The sequence below is a fragment of the Sphaeramia orbicularis genome, chromosome 8, assembly GCF_902148855.1.
Source record: "Sphaeramia orbicularis chromosome 8, fSphaOr1.1, whole genome shotgun sequence".
In the NCBI taxonomy this organism is placed as follows: Eukaryota; Metazoa; Chordata; class Actinopteri; order Kurtiformes; family Apogonidae; genus Sphaeramia; species Sphaeramia orbicularis.
The window spans coordinates 54,892,552-54,914,735 of record NC_043964.1 but is presented as its reverse complement, the minus strand read 5'-3'; the positions used below and the strand labels follow the sequence as shown (position 1 = coordinate 54,914,735).

General features: G+C 41.9%; 1 pseudogene; it reads right to left on the bottom strand.

Moving 5' to 3' along the window:
* LOC115424897 (beta-1,4 N-acetylgalactosaminyltransferase 1-like) overlaps positions 1–22,184 on the bottom strand; it is a 58,228-nt pseudogene that overhangs the window by 8,749 nt on the left and 27,295 nt on the right.

Sequence of the window (22,184 nt, the reverse complement as noted above, 5' to 3'; positions counted from 1 at the left end):
AACTGGAAAGATCTGACCTTTAGAACCCATAAACTGGACAGATCTGACCTTCAGAACCCATAAACTGGACAGATCTGACCTTTAGAACCCATAAACTGGACAGATCTGACCTTCAGAACACATAAACTGGACAGATCTGACCTTTAGAACCGATAAACTGGACAGATCTGATGTTTAGAACTGATAAACTGGACAGATCTGACCTTTAGAACCCATAAACTGGACAGATCTGACCTTTAGAACACAAACTGGACAGATCTGACCTTTAGAACACATAAACTGGACAGATCTGACCTTTAGAACCCATAAACTGGACAGATCTGACCTTTAGAACCCATAAACTGGAAAGATCTGACCTTTAGAACCCATAAACTGGAAAGATCTGACCTTCAGAACCCATAAACTGGACAGATCTGACCTTTAGAACCGATAAACTGGACAGATCTGACCTTTAGAACACATAAACTGGACAGATCTGACCTTTAGAACCGATAAACTGGAAAGATCTGACCTTTAGAACCTAAAAACTGGACAGATCTGACCTTTAGAACACATAAACTGAACAGATCTGACCTTCAGAACCCATAAACTGGACAGATCTGACCTTTAGAACCCATAAACTGGACAGATCTGACCTTTAGAACTGATAAACTGGACAGATCTGACCTTTAGAACCCATAAACTGGACAGATCTGACCTTTAGAACACAAACTGGACAGATCTGACCTTTAGAACACATAGACTGGACAGATCTGACCTTTAGAACCCATAAACTGGAAAGATCTGACCTTTAGAACCCATAAACTGGACAGATCTGACCTTTAGAACCCATAAACTGGACAGATCTGACCTTTAGAACACATAAACTGGACAGATCTGACCTTTAGAACCGATAAACTGGAAAGATCTGACCTTTAGAACCTAAAAACTGGACAGATCTGACCTTTAGAACACATAAACTGAACAGATCTGACCTTTAGAACCCATAAACTGGACAGATCTGACCTTTAGAACCCATAAACTGGACAGATCTGACCTTTAGAACCCATAAACTGGACAGATCTGACCTTTAGAACCGATAAACTGGAAAGATCTGACCTTTAGAACCCATAAACTGGACAGATCTGACCTTTAGAACAGATAAACTGGACGGATCTGACCTTTAGGACCCATAAACTGGACAGATCTGACCTTTAGAACACATAAACTGGACAGATCTGACCTTTAGAACACATAAACTGGACAGATCTGACCTTTAGAACCCATAAATTGGACAGATCTGACCTTTAGAACCCATAAACTGGACAGATCTGACCTTTAGAACCTATAAACTGGACAGATCTGACCTTTAGAACCCATAAACTGGACAGATCTGACCTTTAGAACACATAAACTGGACAGATCTGACCTTTAGAACACATAAACTGGACAGATCTGACCTTTAGAACCCATAAACTGGACAGATCTGACCTTTAGAACCCATAAACTGGACAGATCTGACCTTTAGAACCCATAAACTGGACAGATCTGACCTTTAGAACCCATAAACTGGACAAATCTGACCTTTAGAACCCATAAACTGGACAGATCTGACCTTTAGAACACATAAACTGGACAGATCTGACCTTTAGAACCCATAAACTGGACAGATCTGACCTTTAGAACCCATAAACTGGACAGATCTGACCTTTAGAACACATAAATTGGACAGATCTGACCTTTAGAACACATAAACTGGACAGATCTGACCTTTAGAACACATAAATTGGACAGATCTGACCTTTAGAACACATAAACTGGACAGATGTGACCTTTAGAACCCATAAACTGGACAGATCTGACCTTTAGAACCCATAAACTGGACAGATCTGACCTTTAGAACCCATAAACTGGACAGATCTGACCTTCAGAACCCATAAACTGGACAGATCTGACCTTTAGAACCCATAAACTGGACAGATCTGACCTTTAGAACCCATAAACTGGACAGATCTGACCTTTAGAACCGATAAACTGGAAAGATCTGACCTTTAGAACCTAAAAACTGGACAGATCTGACCTTTAGAACCCATAAACTGGACAGATCTGACCTTTAGAACCCATAAACTGGACAGATCTGACCTTTAGAACCCATAAACTGGACAGATCTGACCTTCAGAACACATAAACTGGACAGATCTGACCTTTAGAACACATAAACTGGACAGATCTGACCTTTAGAACAGATAAACTGGACGGATCTGACCTTTAGGACCCATAAACTGGACAGATCTGACCTTTAGAACACATAAACTGGACAGATCTGACCTTTAGAACACATAAACTGGACAGATCTGACCTTTAGAACCCATAAATTGGACAGATCTGACCTTTAGAACCCATAAACTGGACAGATCTGACCTTTAGAACACATAAACTGGACAGATCTGACCTTTAGAACACATAAACTGGACAGATCTGACCTTTAGAACACATAAACTGGACAGATCTGACCTTTAGAACACATAAACTGGACAGATCTAGTCTTTGTCCTCTCCAGTTCTTCTGTATTGTTGAACAGGTGAAAACAGCTGATTGATACGACTGTTACTTTTGGAGTTATTCATTGTTTTTAAAATTACAATGGGTTTACAGGCGGCCTGCGGAGGAGTCCATTCACAGTCGTAACTGGTGGGGGTGGGGGGGTTAACGTCCCACCCCACAACCCCCCCCCCCCCACTGTTCTGCACAGGCGGACTGTGATCAGACGGACTGGACTTCAGTGGATCCGGACACAGAACAGCAGTGAGTCGCAGTAAACCGTCATGTTCAGTCCTGGGTCAAAGTCTCCGGTCCTCTTCGACTTCAATACAAAACTAAAGGAGGGCCATTCTGCTTTTTTCTAATCTGTGTGTTACACCAGTGAGCTCAGCTCAGCTCCCCATTTTATGAACTCCAAAAAGAAAAGAAAGAAAAGAACCAGCTGAAGTCAACGGGTCCACAGAGGGGATGAGTTAGACCAGGGGCGTCCAACTCATTTTAGTTCAGGGGCCACATTCAGCACGATCTGAAGTGGGCCGGACCAGCAAAATAATATAAATAATAGGATAAGAACTGAGAAATAATGTCAACGCCAAAGTTTTCTGTGTTTTTGAGTGAAAAAAAGGAAAATTCCACAATGAAAATGTTTACATCTACGAACTGTAACTGAACATAACTTGAACAAATATGAACAACCTGAAAAGTCTTCAGAAAAATAAGTGCACTTTTATCAATATTACGCCTTAGTTTATCATTTATACCAGGGCTGTCCAACTCATTTTAGTTCAGTTCCACATTCAGCTAAATTTGATCTGCAGTGGGCCGGACCAGGAAAACAATAACATCATAATATATAAATAATGTCAATTCCAAACTTTCCTCGATGTTTTAGAGAGAAACAAGTAAAATTACATGATGAAAATGTTTACATCTACAAACGATCCTTTAAAAGAATGTGAATAAAATGAACAAACTGAATAAATAAGTGCAATTTTAACAATATTATGCGTCAGTTTATCATTTACAGACATAATATTGTTAAAGGTGCACTCACTTCTCTGAAGACATTTCAGGTTATTCACAGTTTTTGTGAAATTATACTTTGTTTTAGTGTAAATACTTGAAAATGAGTTTTGAGTATTTATAAGTTATTACAGTAGTATTTTACTGATCCAACCTGTTTTAGATCATACTGGTCTGAATGTGGAACCTAAACTAAAAGGACTGTTAATATCTTAGTGTAATTTTTGCGTTTCACACATTCATCCCCAGGGCCGGACCGGACCCTTTGGTGGGCCAGATTTGGCCCCCGGGCTGCATGTTTGACACCTGTGAGTGAGTCAGTTATGATATGAGGAAAATCAGATGTTCTGTCTTTTAAAATGGAAAGTATAAAACACAATGTGATAATGGGGCCGATCCCCTCATATGTTTGCACCTGCGCTGGAGGCATGATGTAGTGCAGGATGTGTTCTCCGGTCATCTTCTGCGGTTCAAAGCTGTCGTCCGCAATGATGATCCTGATGTTGGCGTAGAAGGTGCGTATGCTGTTCACCAACACTCGCAGCTGATCGTAGCGCAGGAAGGTTTTAGTGGTGATGGTGACGGAGGAGCTGATGTCTGACACAAGGACAAAAGCAAACATGAACACAGGAGGCCCTAATGAAGGTAAGGTAAGGTAAGGTAAGGTAAGGTAAGGTAAGGTAAGGTAAGGTAAAGTAAGGTAAGGTAAGGTAAGGTAAGGTAAGGTAAGGTAAGGTAAGGTAAGGTAAGATAAGGTAAGGTAAGGTAAGATAAGGTAAGGTAAGGTAAGGTAAGGTAAGGTAAGGTAAGATAAGATAAGATATACTTTATTGTCCCTGTGGGTAAATTTTTCCTGGACTCTGTTCAGCTGCAGTTTACAGGTGAACAGAAGAAGAAAGGCCAACAGAATAAAATGGAGAAGAACCAGATCAATAGATTTGCACCTAATATATACATATGTACACTACCAGGCAAAAGTTTGGACTCACCTTCTTATTTAAATGACATGAGCTGGACCACAGATGGCCAACAAGAGCTCAGCATCATTTAGAACTCCTTCCAGACTTTTGGAAAACATTTCAGGTGACTACCTCATGAAGCTCATCAAGAGAATGCCAAGAATGCACAAAGCAGTAATAAAAGCAAAATGTGGCTATTTTGAAGAATCTAAAATATAAAACATGCTTTGAGTTTTGTCACACCTTTTTAAACTACAGAATTCCATATGTGTTCATTCATAGTTTTGATGCCTTCAGTGAGAATCTACAATGAAAACAGTCATAAAAATAAAGAAAAACCAGGTGAGTCCAAACTTTTGCCTGGTAGTGTACATATTCATAAATAAGTTTTTGCACAGATGTGTGTTGCACATACAGGTATAATATTATTGCACCATGTATCTTATTACTGGGCAGGGCCGTAGAACTGTGTAGGGACTCCATGGACCCGACCCTACCAATATCCACTGTGGACTCACTATCAGTCCAACCGCTGTCTGTAGTGTTTAGTCAATGATTCTGGCACACAAAGGGTTAACAGCCATTCTCCGCTAAGAAGTCCTGCCTCTAACGTAAATGTCGCTCTCTGATTGGCTCTTTGGTTTCCCTAACATACATGTGATTGGCCGTCCCCGCTGTCACTCCATCTACTTGTAAAATGAACCTGCAGTTGTAACGCTAATGGAAGTTTTCAGTCTGTTTGTATTTGTTCTGTCTGAGTCACATCAGCTAGACGGATTTGAATATCAGTGGAGTCATTTACATGTACATTTGGACATGTGTGTGTGTGTGTGTGTGTGTGTGTGTGTGTGTGTGCTCGGTAATTAGGATGTAAAGGGGTCAAAGAAAAGAAAACTGGTCATAAGACCCTTCTGTAGGAGTCCCAGTGTAAGTTAGTTCAAGGGTCTAGAACTGTAGAGGCTCAACACAGATACTGAAGAAAAGACACGATTTAATACCGAACACACACACTTCTAAAAGGTACTTCTTATTTTAATGCTTTTCTATGGAAGAGCAACTATTTAAAAAACATGCATGAAGAAAATTTGTGAGGAAAATATGATAAAACCTCAAATTCCAAATGTGATTCTACATGTGATTTTATCCATGTTTTTGGGAATAAATTCCATGTAAAAATTGAATCTAAAGCCTTTTTTGTTCAGACAGTAACTGGACTGTATCCAGAATCTGTTTATATGTCATGAACCAACATATTTATGTCAGGTGAAAAACAGTAGAGAGGAGGAGGAGGAGAAGCTGTAAATTCACAGGTGAGGTTCAATAATAATGCATATGTTCGTCATTAGAATAAGGTTTGTTTTTTCAAAATGGCGCCGACTAATGGCGACATGCTACGAACCTCTCTCTCTCTGGTCTTAGTTTTGCTTCTTCTCAGTTTTCTAACGCAGCCTACATCCTCCTTCATCACCTATGACCACCAGACTCTACTGGACATCAGACAAAATGCTCCAGACTCCTTCATTTAACTGGTTATACTGGCGGACATCCTACCTGAACCCTGGCGCTCCGGCCACAAGCGTGATGGCAGACGGAAAAGAGGGAAGAGAGGCGGGTTTCTGGTGAGACTGCACCACCGTCCTACGTGGCCTCCCATACCGAACATCTTGCTTGCCAACATGCAATCTATCAGCAACAAGATGGATGAGCTCCGCTGCCGAGTCAGTGTCCAGCGGGACCTGAGGGCCCGCTGTGTATTCTGTTTCTCTGAAACATGGTGAACACCAGACCACCCGGACAGTTAGAGGGCATCTCTGTACACCGACAAGACCGGGCAAAGGAGGCAACAGGCAAGTCAAGGAGCGGCGGAGTGTGCTTACTGGTAAACAACACATGGTGCACGGACGTTGATGTAATTTCCTACTCCTGCTCACCGGTCCTTGAACACCTCACCTTAAAGTGTCGCCCGTACTATTCGCCGAGAGAATTTCCTTCCGTGCTGCTGACAGCGCTTTATATCCCACCTCAAGCCGACGCCAAGGTAGCCTTGGAGGAGCTCCACAACACCATCAGCAGGAGTGTGAGGCAGCGTCCACAGGCCATTTCCATCGTGGCGGGTGATTTCAATCACTGTAATCTCAAAACAGTGCTACCGAAATATTACCAACACGTCAGCTGTTTCACCAGAGGTCATAAGACTCTTGACCACTGTTACTCTACTATAAAAGCAGCTTACAGGTCTATCCCACGGCCTCATTTTGGCAAATCGGATCATTCTTCCGTACTTCTGCTACCTGTGTACAAGCAGGAGGCAAACAGGGAGAAAGCAACTGTGAGGACAGTACAGCGCTGGACTGCTGAAGGTGAGCTCAGCCTGCAGGGGTGTTTGGAATCTGCTGACCGCTCAGTGTTTAAACACGCTTCGAGCCTGCATGAGTATACCGAGGCAGTGACGGACTATGTTAAGTTTTGTGTGGACAATTGTATGCCGACCTGTTCATATCCTAAACAAAATCCGTGGATGAACAGGGAGGTCCGCATGAGACTGCATGAAAGGTCTGCTGCTTTTAAATCTGGTGATGAAGACCACTATAAGAGAGCCAGGCACGAGCTTAGGAGGGCCATTAAATCTGCTGAAAAGCATCATCGGGAAAAATTAGCTCAACACTGCTGCGAGGGGGACTCTAGGCGCTAATGGCAAGGCCTGCGAGCTGTCACGAGCTACAAAGCCGAGCCAAGTGGCGTCCTAAACTCCACCGCTTCTTTCCCAGATGAATTGAACTCATTCTATGCTCGTTTCGAGCATAACGCGAATTCACCTGAGCGGAGAAAGCCTTTATCTGTGGATACCAACAGCAACGGATCACCATATCAAGTGACAGAGGCTGATACACCTAAGGTTTTGAAATCTGTTCAAGTAGGTAAGGCTGCTGGCCCATTACACAGCCAACCTGTATCTGTTTTTACTGACATTTTTAACTGGTCACTTTCTCTCTTTGCATTTACTCCTCCCAATAATTTTGCGCGTTCTGGCAGAAATGCCCATATTGCATATTTATCAGGGCAAACACGCTAAATGGGTTGTGCGAGCTGTTTGCCCATTTGAGAGGCACAAACCTCAGTGCGCCCTCTTAGTAGATAAACTTCAATGTGTTTTTGCATGTGCAGTCAAGTTTGCGCACGTTTTTACACGCACAAACCTTTAGTAAATCAGGCCCATAGAGTGTTTATGGTGGAGTACACTTTGAAATTGTTCATGGTGAGGAAAAAGATTCAGGTGTGTAATCACGGAAAGATGTATTCGTGATACTTAGGCTATGAATCGGGTTTTAAAGATTTGATGAAAAATTGGTGATGAAAGTCATACGCAGCTTTAGCACATCTTTCGAAACCAGGAAGCACATTTTTGTGATGATATGTTCTGGTCTATTTCCAAAGCTCTAGGCTGCATCGTTTTTTTTTTTTTTTGTCAAAGTTTACAGATACTAATGCAGTGTTTTTCAGCCTTGGGGTCAGGAACTTACGTGGGGTCACCTGGAATTCAAATGGGGGTGACTGAAATTTCTAGTAATTGATGAAAATTAAAAAAAAAAAACTATATATACCACTGGTCAAAAGTTTTAGAACACCCCAATTTTTCCAGTTTTGTATTGAAATTCAAGCAGTTCAAGTCCAATGAAAAGCTTGAAATGGTACAAAGGTAATTAGTGAACTGCCAGAGGTAAAAAAAAAAAAAAAAAAAGGTAAGATTAAACAAAACTGAAAAAATAATGTACATTTCAGAATTATACAAAAAGGCGAACAAGAAATGGGTTAACAACTTAAAGCAGTTCTGCAGCAATGGAGGTTGATCAAGCCTCCAAAGTTGGTGCCACCAATTCCTCCAGGTGTCCCAACGTTTGTGAATTCCTTCAACCCCCTGTGTCTGCAGAAAAGGAGTGTGGAACGCACTTTGGTACCATACCGTTGGAGCATTATCTGAAAATCATTGCACAGAAAATCACTGGGTCCGCGCTGCCACCCATGGGTGAGCTGGCAGAACAGCGCTGTCTGTCCAGGACCAGGGGGATTGTCAGAGACACCTCCCACCCCTTCAACAAACTGTTTTCCCTCCTGCCCTCAGGGAAACGTTTTTGGAGCCTGAGGTGCAAAACTGCCCGATTTTTGAACAGTTTTATCTTTACTAACTATTCATTTATTCATTTTAGTGCAGTTTTTAACATTTTATCATATACAGGGTGACACAAAAAAACGGGAACTTTTTAACAATCCAAAAAAAGACAAAAAGGGTGATGGAAGAAAAATATTTTATTCATAGTAATTGAAACCTTAAACCATGCCATTTAAGAAACAATGATGGAATTTTCATTTTTTAAAATTCCTTCCTGTAGATGGCGTCCTCCTGTACGAATGCATTCTTGAAATCTGCTGTTGAGATTCCTCATTGACCGCTGCAACATCTCTGCTGGGATACTGTGAATTTCATCCTGAATTCTCTGTTTTAACTCATCCAGAGTTCTTGGTCGAGTCGTGTACACTTTACTCTTGAGATAGCCCCACAAGAAAAAATCACAAACGGACAAATCTGGTGATCTAGGGGGCCAGGGAACGTTACCGAATCTTGAGATCACACGGTTACCGAACAATTCTCGCAAAGCCACCAATGGTTACTATGGTCACCCTGTACTTGTACAGAAAAAACGAGAATTTTTGAAGTGTGTATTGGCAAACATGAACAAGTGGCAGCACTGCGAGACAGTGACCTTGAGCAAGTAAACACACCCCCATTTTAGGAACCATTGGCGGCTGTGCGAGAATTGTTCGGTAACCGTGTGATCTCAAGATTCGGTAACGTTCCCTGGCCCCCTAGATCGCCAGATTTGTCCGTTTGTGATTTTTTCTTGTGGGGCTATCTCAAGAGTAAAGTGTACACGACTCGACCAAGAACTCTGGATGAGTTAAAACAGAGAATTCAGGATGAAATTCACAGTATCCCAGCTGAGATGTTGCAGCGGTCAGTGAGGAATCTCAACAGCAGATTTCAAGAATGCAATCGTACAGGAGGACGCCATCTACAGGAAGTCATTTTTAAACTAGAAGCACTCGGAGAGCGCAGACCTCCGCCAAGGCTGATCAGTGGCCCCCCCCGTGGGCCCCCCCACCCCTGATCACCACCAAAATTTAATCATTTCTTCCTTATCCCATTTCCAACAAACCCTGAAAATTTCATCCAAATCTGTCCATAACTTTTTGAGTTATGTTGCACACTAATGGACAGACAAACAAACAAACAAACAAACACACAAACAAACAGACAAACAAACAAACAAACCCTGGCAAAAACATAACCTCCTTGGCGGAGGTAAAAATGAAAATGCCATCATTGTTTCTTAAATGGCATGTTTTAAGGTTTCAATTACTATGAATAAAATATTTTTCCTCCATCACTCTTGGTTTTATTGGATTGTTAAAAAGTTCCCGTTTTTTTGTGTCACCCTGTATATGGGTTGTTTTTTGTTGGTGTTTTTAGGATTGTTTTTCTATGTTTTTATTTCGTGCTGTGCATTCTGCTTTTTCGTTCTTTAACAGCATCTGGGATGTTTTTATTGAATGACAATTAATAAATCTGAATCTGAATCTGAACAGTGTTGTACTGCAGAAAGTAGTGTGCTACTATAAAAATGGAAAAGAGGAAAAGGCAATTAACCATAGAAGAGAGACAGAGCATCAGAAGACTGAAAAATGTAGTTCTGTCCTACAGAGAAATGTCCAAGAAAGTCCAGGTGTCAGTAAGTCCAGTTTCCTTCACCATCCAAAGGCACTCAGAAACTGGACTGGAAATGCAGACAGGAAGAGGTCTGGAAGAACCAAACACACAACAGAATCAGAAGACAAGTTTCTGACAGTCAACAGCTGGAGTGAGAGGAGACTGACAGGACAACAGCTGAAAGAAGAGAGAAGAGAGTGGTCGTAGTAAAAGAGTCTGAGTTTACACTGTAAAGAGAAGACTGAACAGTTGCAGGTTTGATGGGTGAAGTTGCAGCAGAAAGCATTGGTGAGACTTCAGAATAAGAAAAAGAGGCTTGGCTGGACCATGAAACACCACCAGTGGACTACTGAAGACTGGAAGAAGGGGTTATGGACTGAAAAACTGGGGTCTTCCAAAAAACTTTTGACCAGTAGTGTGTATAAAATATATGGTGAGAAAATCCCAATCCATAAAATACATGACAAACTCTGAAGCTGAAACTGAAGCACTGTGGTTCTGTTTATCTGTTAAATGTTCACTGTGGTCAGTTTCAGATGCTGCAGCTCTTTCATAATTCATAGTTTCAGTTCTTGTTTGTTCAGTATTAATTGTCCTCCTTGTAAATCACAGCTGGACTGACTGGACAGATCCTGACCAAGGAAAATAAAAGTCTCCCTTTATGCAGTAATCTACACCTGGATTTACTGCCTCTGTCCACAATAATAGACATTATACAGACTAAATGTCCTCTGAAATTAACTTTTATTTGTAACATAGTATAGCAAACTATTACTTGACCAAAAACTAAATAATTTTAGCAAAAATAAATGCCTCCGTTTTGAATGTCTGGGGTCACCAGAAAATTGTGATGTTAAAATGGGGCCTCAAGCCAAAAAAGGTTGGAAACCACTGTACTAAAAAATCAGTCTGTGAGTTGTAAAAACAGTAATCTGAGTACTGTTCCTGACATTGCATACACAACTAGAAGCACTCGGAGAGCGCAGACCTCCGCCAAGGCTGATCAGTGGCCCCCCCCGTGGGCCCCCCCATGCCAAGGAGGTTATGTTTTTGCCAGGGTTTGTTTGTCTGTCTGTCTGTTTGTCTGTCCGTTAGTGTGCAACATAACTCAAAAAGTTATGGACAGATTTTGATGAAATTTTCAGGGTTTGTTGGAAATGGGCCCCCCCGTGGGCCCACCCACCCCCGATCACCACCAAAATTTAATCATTTCTTCCTCATCCCATTTCCAACAAACCCTGAAAATTTCATCAAAATCTGTCCGTAACTTTTTGAGTTATGTTGCACACTAACGGACAGACAAACAAACAAACAGACAAACAAACAAACAGACCCTGGCAAAAACATAACCTCCTTGGCGGAGGTAATAATTACCCCTGTTTCACTCTGAATAAGTAAAGGTATTTGACCTAAGGCTTACAGTCATTGTTCACAAAACAAAGGTGAACATTACATTCCCTATGAACTACTGCTGTGCACATGCGCTCACCTAAAGTCCCATATACACAGTAACCAACTGCATATAGCACAGAACATGAACAGAATGTAAAACCCGACAATGCAAGGCAGGCCACACCCACAGCTCATCACAGTATGTATGTTTGTGGTGTAACTGTTAACCTGTGAATTGCTTTGTTTCCAGCTGTTTATATGGAATCACAGGAGTGCCAAAATTAAAAGGAAATAAATGTGGAAATAAAAAGAGAATCAATAAAAGAAATTTGGAAATAAAAAGAGAATCAATAAAAGAAATGTGGAAATAAAAAGAGAATCAATAAAATAAATTTGGAAATAAAAGGAGAATCAATTAAAGAAATTTGGAAATAAAAAGAGAATCAATAAAAGAAATGTGGAAATAAAAGAGAATCAATAAAATAAATTTGGAAATAAAAGGAGAATCAATAAAATAAATTTGGAAACTAGAAGCACTCGGAGAGCGCAGACCTCCGCCAAGGCTGATCAGTGGGCCCCCCCGTGGGCCCCCCCGCCCCCGAATACCACCAAAATTTAATCATTTCTTCCTTATCCCATTTCCAACAAACCCTGAAATTTCATCCAAATCTGTCCATAACTTTTTGAGTTATGTTGCACACTAACGGACAGACAAACAAACAGACAGACAAACAAACAAACAAACCCTGGCAAAAACATAACCTCCTTGGCGGAGGTAATAAAAGGAGAATCAATTAAAGAAATTTGGAAATAAAAAGAGAATCAATTAAAGAATCAATAATAAAAAATATACAAATGCAGTCATATCATTGCTTTTACTTATTCCATTTTGACATTGTCTTTTCCATTTGCGTTTTGTCATTGCTTTTACCTGATGGCTTAAGCTGTCAATCAAATGGCTGTGGGTGGGTCTTTCTGTCCAGGGTAACTAGTCGATACCTGATCAGACGATTCCGGCTTGACAGTGGCTATGCAGTAGCTCTGTTTATGTGTTAGCTCTCAGTGCGGGAGACCAGAAGTAGTGTCACGGACAGGACGTAGACACACATACACATTTATCTGAAGTAAAAAGAGGGAAAGTTAAATATGGTTGACGTGGACGAATTGAGAAGAGGCGTTCAACAAGAATTATTAGCAATTGCTCGGTATGTGGAGGAAAATTTTCCAACGGACTATATTTTAAGGTTGGTGGAAGATGTAATGGAAAGTCTTGGAGAAATATCTGCACTGACGAATGCAGACATGGTTCTAGTTGACACATGTGTATGCGCGTCTACGTCCTGTCCGTGACGCTACTTCCAGTCTCCCGCGCTGAGAGCTAACACATAAACAGAGCTACTGCATAGCCACTGTCAAGCCGGAATCGTCTGATCAGGTATCGACTAGTTATCCTGGACAGAAAGACCCGCCCACAGCCATTTGATTGACAGCTTGAGCCATCAGGTAAAAGCAATGACAATAAGCAAATGGAAAAGACAATGTCACAATGGAATAAGTAAAAGCAATGATATGACTGCATTTGTATATTTTTTATTATTGATTCTTTAATTGATTCTCTTTTTATTTCCACATTGCTTTTATTGATTCTCTTTTTATTTCCAAATTTCTTTTATTGATTCTCTTTTTATTTCCACATTTATTTCCTTTTAATTTTGGCACTCCTGTGATTCCATATTTTTAAACCTATACTGTCCATAGTGTTCTAAATCCACCTGTCAGTCTGTTCTTACCTGTTCCCATGTCATACAGGACCGGCAGCTGAGGCTGTTTGATGACAACAGGAAACACAGCTTTGTGGTTCTCAAACTGGAAGCTGACTAAAAACAGAATGAAACACTTCACATGTAATAACTAAAACCAAACACAATAGATCCTTTCAGTGTAACTTCACCTGTACTCTATCAAAGGTCAGCTTTGGGTGAACACCTACCCAGATCTCCAGTGTTGACATGATAGTCTGTGCTCTTATAGGACACTTTTGACAGCAGGGCGTTGAGGAACAGCAGGTTATTTGACTGTACCGTCAGTGTCGTTTCACCATTTCCTGTCATTTAAAAAGCATCACAATAAAAACACTTCAGTAACATCACACTCTTTACCACTATCACCCTATACTTCACTAAAACTGTCAAAATGATGCCTCATGTTCCTGAACCACACTTTCACAAACTCAACCTGATGAACCCTAGTGCTGTCATGTTGGAATCTCCCTGTCATCACGGAAGAAAATCCACAAATGTTCCAGTGGCGGCAGCTCGTCTTTCAGACAGGGGAAGCTCATTGTCGGCTTACATCAAAAAAATGTCATGTTATGTAAACATGAATTTGTCCTCTGTTCCTTTTTAAGAAAATGGTCAGTGACCTTATCATAGCAAGTAGGCGTCTTTTCCAGAGACTGGACCAGTGTCCTCTCACTGACCAGCAGAGCCATATGTATGAAATTATGTTCAACTGAAACAAGGAAGTCCAATGAGTGGGTTTTATTTACAGTGCAAGAAATGAACGAGTAATTTCATAGTGGTTTCTGTGATTTCACAGCAGAATGTGTGACGGTATTAAACTGAACTGTGTCAGTGAAGGAGCAGATCTACGGACAAATGCACTGAGCAGAGATGGAATGAGAAAACACAGACACGGGAATGGAGGAGAAGTGAACAACATCCAGTCCACTGATCTGGGATCAAACTGATTCTGAACAAACTCGTCTGTGAGATGAACGTGTTCTAACACATTTGGAGTCAATGAAATGTCAACACAACTGACCATATTTGAGCATTTAATTTTTGTAATTTTAGGGAAAGCTGAGCTTCCACTGCAGTCTGACAGAAAACACCTCTGGTAGGTTCAGACCTGCTCATTCAGGTTAGCCATGTGGTCAACTGCCCTCATTATAAACTTAGACCTGATCAGCTGAGGCAACCTCCGATCAGGCTTGGACTGGAGGCACTAGGCATGATGGGTAATCACTGCCCCACAGACTGGACTGAAGGCACTAGGCATGATGGGTAATCACTGCCCCACAGACTGGACTGAAGGCACTAGGCATGATGGGTAATCACTGCCCCACAGACTGGACTGGAGGCACTAGGCATGATGGGTAATCACTGCCCCACAGACTGGACTGAAGGCACTAGGCATGATGGGTAATCACTGCCCCACAGACTGGACTAGAGGCACTAGGTATGATGGGTAATCACTGCCCCACAGCCTGGACTGGAGGCACTAGGCATGATGGGTAATCACTGCCCCACAGACTGGACTGGAGGCACTAGGCATGATGGGTAATCACTGCCCCACAGACTGGACTGGAGGCACTAGGCACTGGGGCGTCGAACAGGGGGGTAAACGTGACAAATTCATGGGGCCCAGGACTGAAAATTTCGTGTAAGGTCTGCGGTAGAAAAGAAGCATAGAAGCTCAGAGTCGGACGTTGAAAACATGTTAAGTTTCACTTTCACTTCACGCCAGCGTTAGCTACACTAGTTATAGACCGCACCCCCATGTATATAACCTGCTGCCTCTACCCCATGTACATACCCCCCCCCAACAAATCGACAAGATACTGAATTTTATAAAGAGTCCACAACGTTTAGCTTTCATGGGGCCCACAATTACTCACGGCACTCCAGACTAGGCATGATGGGTAATCACTCCATCCACTTCTTGTTTGGCATTTGCATTAATAGCTGGACTCTCACCTTTAACTTGAACTCCTTCTGTGGACATGGTGCTGAGGACACCTTTGGACACATTCAAAGTCACCTAGAGCAGATGGATGAGAATAAAGTAGACAGCTGTGAGAACGGCACAGTCTGCTAGCTTCAGTTTAACGTGGCTGAAACGGTGACAATCCATGCAATGACTGTTGTGGTAAACAGGTAAATGATAGAAAACTGGGCCTTTGTACGACGAAACCAGGCCCGGTTCCAGATGGCTTTCATTGGGGGGGGGCGGTAGAAGCTGTTGATTGGACGGACAACCCTCCCCCTCGTGACAGCACACTTGTTCATCATTGATTTTATTAAATTATCTTCATCTAATGAATGGGTCTATAACACTCTGCTGCTGTTACATTAATGATGGACAGTCCATTAATCCAGGTCCAGCCTTCTGTTTGGAGCCAGAGGACGAAGGTGGAATGACAGCAGTGGATCAGAACTCAGCCTTGATGCTAGATGCTCCTCCATCAGTCGCTGACATGGGGGCTAGGCTACTAGCTTAGAAATATGCGAAGTTTGTGGACACGGTAACTAAACCTGCCCATGGAAAACTGATATTTTCGACTGATGTTTTAGTTAATATCAGACGGAGCTAGCAAAGCAGTTTAGTGTTTATATGAGCGCTGTTTAAGTTAGAAATCGTCTCTGCTGCTACGTTGTTAGTGTCGGTCAACTTATTGGAGCAAGTGGTGCTACCGTGATGTATGAAACAGAAGTCAGCCAACAGCGTAACCATGGCAACAGACACACGTAGCCAATTTAGTTAAAGCAGTCATATTTGTCTTTTTTAAATGTTATTCTTCCTTTTCTCTCACTTCCCTGTGGTCTCCATAAACTGTAAATGCTCTGCCTGAGTCTGAATTCTTCATCCATTCAACTCCACAGCTCCATCTTCAACCCTATTTCTGAGTAATGACACCACAAAGGTGGTTTGGAGCGCTGGCCCTTTAAATGCACATGAGACACTTCAGGCCCCGCCCCCTCCAGGTTGCTCTGTCCTGTTCAACCGGTAATGGGCTCCAAGTTTGGACATATTTTCAGTCTGGACTACAACCGCTGATGACGACAAACAATTATGGAGAAATACTGGAGAAATGTTCATCTGAAGTCTGGACCTGATATGAGCAAATGTGGAGACGGAACAAATTTAGCAGGAATTCAAACAGGTTGTATAAATCCACTGGATGTTTGTCCACATTAATATAAAGACAGTTTTGCAGCAGCTGGAGGGTTCAAATTCAAACTGTATGAACTATTAGGGTCCAAATCCACAAAGAAATGAAGCACAGACTAAGAAAAGTGGGTTTAGACAAATATGAGCCCTTTAAACATTACATCTTGAAAGTGATTGATATGATATTGAGTGACTGATTGGTATGACAGAGCAATTCACGGGAGTAAAATCACAAGTTCTTACGTTGCCACTGAAAAGTTCCTCTTTAGGTGATTCTGTCTTATTTTAAGTGTAATGACATATTTGGACCAGAAATGAGAAACATACACTTGGTAAGATTTAGATTTTTTCCAGTGTTATTCCTCCACCAACGGTCCCTGGAAACCCCTGATGCATGGACTTCCGCGGGCCTCCCAGGCCTGTAGTTTTCATCCAGGCTTCCCAAATACCAACCCAAACATCATCAGACATCTACCAACTCCTCCTGGCACTTCTGATTCGTTGTAGTCTGTATATATTCATAAATGAAGGTGTTTGTTGGCTTTAGCCTTGTAGGCATCCGTAAATATCTTAACTGTTTAATTAATTATTACAATAATCTCTGACATGCAGGTACCTGAAGAAGTAAGTTCATGTGTGTTTGAGAGTCGTCGGACAGACTCTAGGCCAGCGGTGTCAAACTCAGATCCTTGAGGGCCGGTATCCTGCATGTTTTAGATGTTTCCCTCTTCCAACACACCTGATTCAAATGATAAACCTATCATCCAGCTCTGCAGAAGCCTGGTAATGACCGTCAGCTGTGCTGGAAGAGGGAAACATCTAAAACATGCAGGATACCGGCCCTCGAAGTTCTGAGTTTGACACCCCTGCTCTAGACCTTTATCAGTAACTATAGAGCAGTAGGCTTAAGTACCTTTACGTATCCATCCCATAAACCATATATCTAGACTAGATGGCTTAAAATCGTAGTAGTAGCCCATCCATTGAACTATTCTTCTGACACAAGGTGAAGTTTTTGTTGCTAAAATAATAAATGATAGTATCTGATTGTATAGCAAGTATAGCATAAACACACTGGTTACGGGTTTGGAAAGGCTTTAGCATGGTTTCTGTACATGCACATACAGACTGACCTCCACCTGTCCACTGGAATCCTCATATTTACTGTAGACATTAGCAAACTACTGAGACACTGCCATCATTTTCAAACAAGCAGCCATCTTGTCTCAATGACTCCATCACTGCTTCCACCACCATCACCACCACCACCACCACCACCATCATCACACCATCACCACCACTACCACCGCCACCATCAGGTGATTTGAAAGAGAATGCTGATCATGAGAAGAGCTTATTCATTGCGTCTTTGAAATGACACACCAACCTCGTAGCTGGATCTTGCTCCTGTGTGCAGCACTAAACCTGCAATGAAAATGAACCCATAGTTTGATTCTCTCCTCTTAACCCTTAAAGACCCAGTGCTACTTTTATGTCACTTCCCAAATGATTTTTTCTGTATATTTAACCTTTATTACTCAAATTTATCACCATTTATTATATTATTATCCTCTGTATTTTATGTTTTGTTTTGTTTTTTCAGTGAAAATGAATGTTCTTATCTTTAATTCACTGATCATATAGATGTTCATAAAAGCTAAGATTAAAGTTGAGGGTTATTATATCAGAAATAGAGGAAACTGAAGAAAATGTGACTTTTTTTTAATCCAATCTGTCATTAACTGAACATAAACCCAGTGTGTCCATCCACTGTCATTGATCCAACTCCATGGGTTTTACTGGTGAATCAATGTCGTTGAGGATGACGGTGTTTCCACAGTAACTACGGAGCCTCAGAACGTCCACATGGGTCATATCTGATGACCATGAAAAGATGAAGAACTGCATTTGGATTAACATGTATTAAACAGTTTAGATCAGTAGATAGTTTTGGTTCAAGGTGGACGTTTGGGTCTTTAAGGGTTAAAGGTGGTTGTTTGGGTCTTTAAGGGTTAAGCAAGACCATCAGGAAGCCAGGCTCTGTGGACTCTGGAGACAAAAGAGTCTAAAGAGTCCCTGTACTCTGACATTCCACTGTGGAGGCAGTGATCTACCAGCCAAACGTGACTTTTTGCTGATCTTCACTTTATTGACATTCATGGAACCCTCTGTAAACCTTTGGCAGTTGTATGAAAGGCTTCCTGTGTGATTTCAGCTGACCTGTGTTGTCTGACTGCACCTTAACTCTACTCAGGTCTATTCCAGTAGAAACAAGTCAATATTCTATCAAGTAAATGGCAGTTTACCAAAGTAGACTATTACAGAACTACAGCCTTTGGATGCAGTGACCTCTGTCATGGGGATCAGGTCTATCTTTGACCTTGTGCCTTGTATCTATCCCAACTGTCAGTGGATGCACAAAGGATCACCGGCCTAGGTTCTTCTGCCTGAACCTGTCCCGCAGCAGTGTCTATTTCACTACTTTTATATGACCTAGCTTGGATGACCTTGCCTTTTTCAAAGGGCCATTGTTTTTGTAGCATACAGCTGTAAAGAATGTACCATACCTGGTATAAGAGTGGAGGTCAGGGGTCGTACTGTAAACCCTGGATGGGATACTGCAAGGGAGAGTTAGGTGAAGCAAGCAGCAGTCTCGTTAAGACAGACTTCGTCCTGTAGAAGGAATAAAGATAATGGGAGTGAAGGTGGACTGTTGGAGAGGAAGTAGGCTGATAAAACTGAAGTTCCACAAACACATTCAGGCCCATAAGTATTTGGACAGTGACACAACTTTGTGTAATTTCTCCTCTGTACACCAAAGCGGTGGATTTGAAATTAAATAATCGAGATGTGACTGAAGCGTGGATATTTAGCACTAATTCAATAAAAGGTTTTTGGTTTAAACAAAAATACTGTGTAAACCACTTATGAATGACAACCATTTTAAAGTCCTTCCATTTTCAGGGCCTTAAAGTCACTGGACGACTGAGTGACAATGAGCTTCATGTTCAGATGTGGTTCGTTCCACTGGTGAGCTCAGCAACACCAAGGCCCAATCCCAGTTCACCCCTTGGCCCTTCCCCTTACCCCTACTCATTGGCCCTTGCACTTGGCACTACCCCTTGAATCTGAGTTGCAAAGGGTAGGAGTTGAAATATTCCCTTATCAGATGGGACAACGCTTCCAGACCTGTTACATCAGCAGCAGTCGTCGATGCCGCTATAAACAGATGCAACAACCTTGTTTCCGAAAGAATTCCCCATGCCGTCAGCAGCTGTAACCGATTAAATGAAGTGATTTATGAAGAAAATACATACATTTGTGTATTTCTTTCATCACTGCTGCATTTTTTTGATGTGTTTACCTCCATCTTGCTGATGACTCAAACAGAATTATGGGAGATCCCCCCATCCGAGGGGGAGGGGTATGGGGGAGGGGCCAAGGGGGGAATTGGGATTGGCCCCGAAGGTCTGAAAACCACAGAAGACAGTTAAGTAGATGATCCCAGCGGAGGTGGGCAGGTCACCTTCACCAAGGTAAATAAGATGGGTAACAGTAAGGTGGTAATCACAGAAAGGACAGATTCAAATGTACCAGAAAATAATATAAAGAAGATGGACTGGTCTGAACAAAAGATTCTCTGAACAGATAAAAATAAGATGAACTTGGACCAGAACGACAGTAAGAGAAGCGTCTGGAGAAGAAAGGAGCAGCTCATGATCCAAAGCAGACGAGGTCAGTGTCCAGCATGGTGGACAGTGTCATGGTGGGGACATGCGCGGCTGCCAGTGAAGGAACAGGATGAACCCTGAAGTGTAAAAGGATGTCCTCTGGGCTCAGGTTCAGGTAAATGCTACAGATTTGATAGGACAAAGCATCAGTTCACAGATGGACGATGACCTAGAACAGCGTCTCCAAACCAGAGGTGTGAGAAACCAGCAGGTGTTGCCGTGGAAGATTATCCAGTTTCACCTGATTGGTGTAAGCGAGCAGCGTGATATAGAGACATACGACTGACGCACCAACGATTCACTACGACAACAGGCTCCTGTTCCCTTTGGCAAAATAAAAGTGAAAGTGAACCGGCCCTGATGCAGCGCATTCTGTTGATAAAGCCCCCCTCACTAGTGATAACCCTGGGGATCGGGGTGGGGCGGGGGGGATAGGCCTCCATACTATTATATGACGAACCTCAGTGTGTAAGCTGGGGGGTCCGTCCGAGGGGTCGCTGATGCACCCCTCTCAGCTTTCTTGTTCCAAACACCACGTGACAATGTTGCCAATGCACCCCTGATGTGCCCCCCCCCAACAAAGCTATTTCAGTTCTGTCCCTTTCTCCACAACCTACTGTGTCTATGCGAGCTGAGCACGACTGATATGAAGATGAAAAGGAGAGAGACTCCGAGCTGTTGAGGAGGATTCATGTGTGTCCTGTCTTCAGTTCCTGCAGGAATATCAGCTTTGTGTTCAACTAAACAGGCCCAGGTTTCACACTGAGACTAGATTTGAATGATATATCAATAAATATACTTTTTTGTGACAATTTTGTTAGGTGGTGTGTCTTGTGATTTCCTAATGTAAAATATGGGCCATGGCTCAAAAAGGTTGGGACCTAGAACAGACTGAAAAATGAACACGACAGCTTTTGAAGGTAAAGAAATGGCAAAATCAATCACTTGGTTTTAACCTCGAGCAGCTTTTCAGTTTCTGAAGACTAAACTGAGGGCAGAAAGTATCTGCAAAAAGCAACTGAAGGGGGCTGTGTTAAAGGCCTGGAAAAGCATCTGCAGGAGGAAACTCAGCCTTTTGAGACGTCCATGGGTTCCAGACTTCAGGCAGTGAAGAGGATTTTCATTCAAACAATCCTCATGTTTATAACAAGGATATTTTTCCAGTTATGTTTGAGCCTGTGAAAATGGAGGGACTTGATTAAAATGGTTGTAATTCCTGAATCAGAGTGTTTACTCTTTATCCAAATAGAAATTCCAGACTTTTTCAAAAATGGTATTTCCCCCCCACACACACACCCTTGTCTTTATGTACTTTTATACTCATGTTCCCACTTTTTATGTTGAGATTGTACCTGTTGTGTGTAGTAGAAAAGTTCATTTTCATAAATGTATGAATGAGTGCATAATTCATCTGAAATATTATTTTAATTTAAATAGGCTGAAGTCTCAAGTTTAATCCCATATTAGTCAGTGGTAGTTAGGATTCCTTTGTTTCACTGGTTAGTGGTAAAGTTTGTCAAAATACTAAACTGACAGATTTATGAACACAGACTTAAGTTTTACTTTAGGTACACTTAGAAATACACATGCCCACACAGGAGTGTAAACCACTGGAGATAAGATGGAAACACTGTCCAGTATAGGGTTAAACATCTGCCTGACTTTAGAGTCAGATGACACCAGTCCATCTTTGTGACCCCAACCCACTTAGCCCACAGGGGCTTCAGCCCATAGTTTACAGATCAGTTTACAAGGATTATAACAGTGATGTGCATTTGAATGTCTGGATCCATTTCCTGCTGGGTGTGGATCCTCAGCTGAGTTATATTTTGTTTGTGGTCA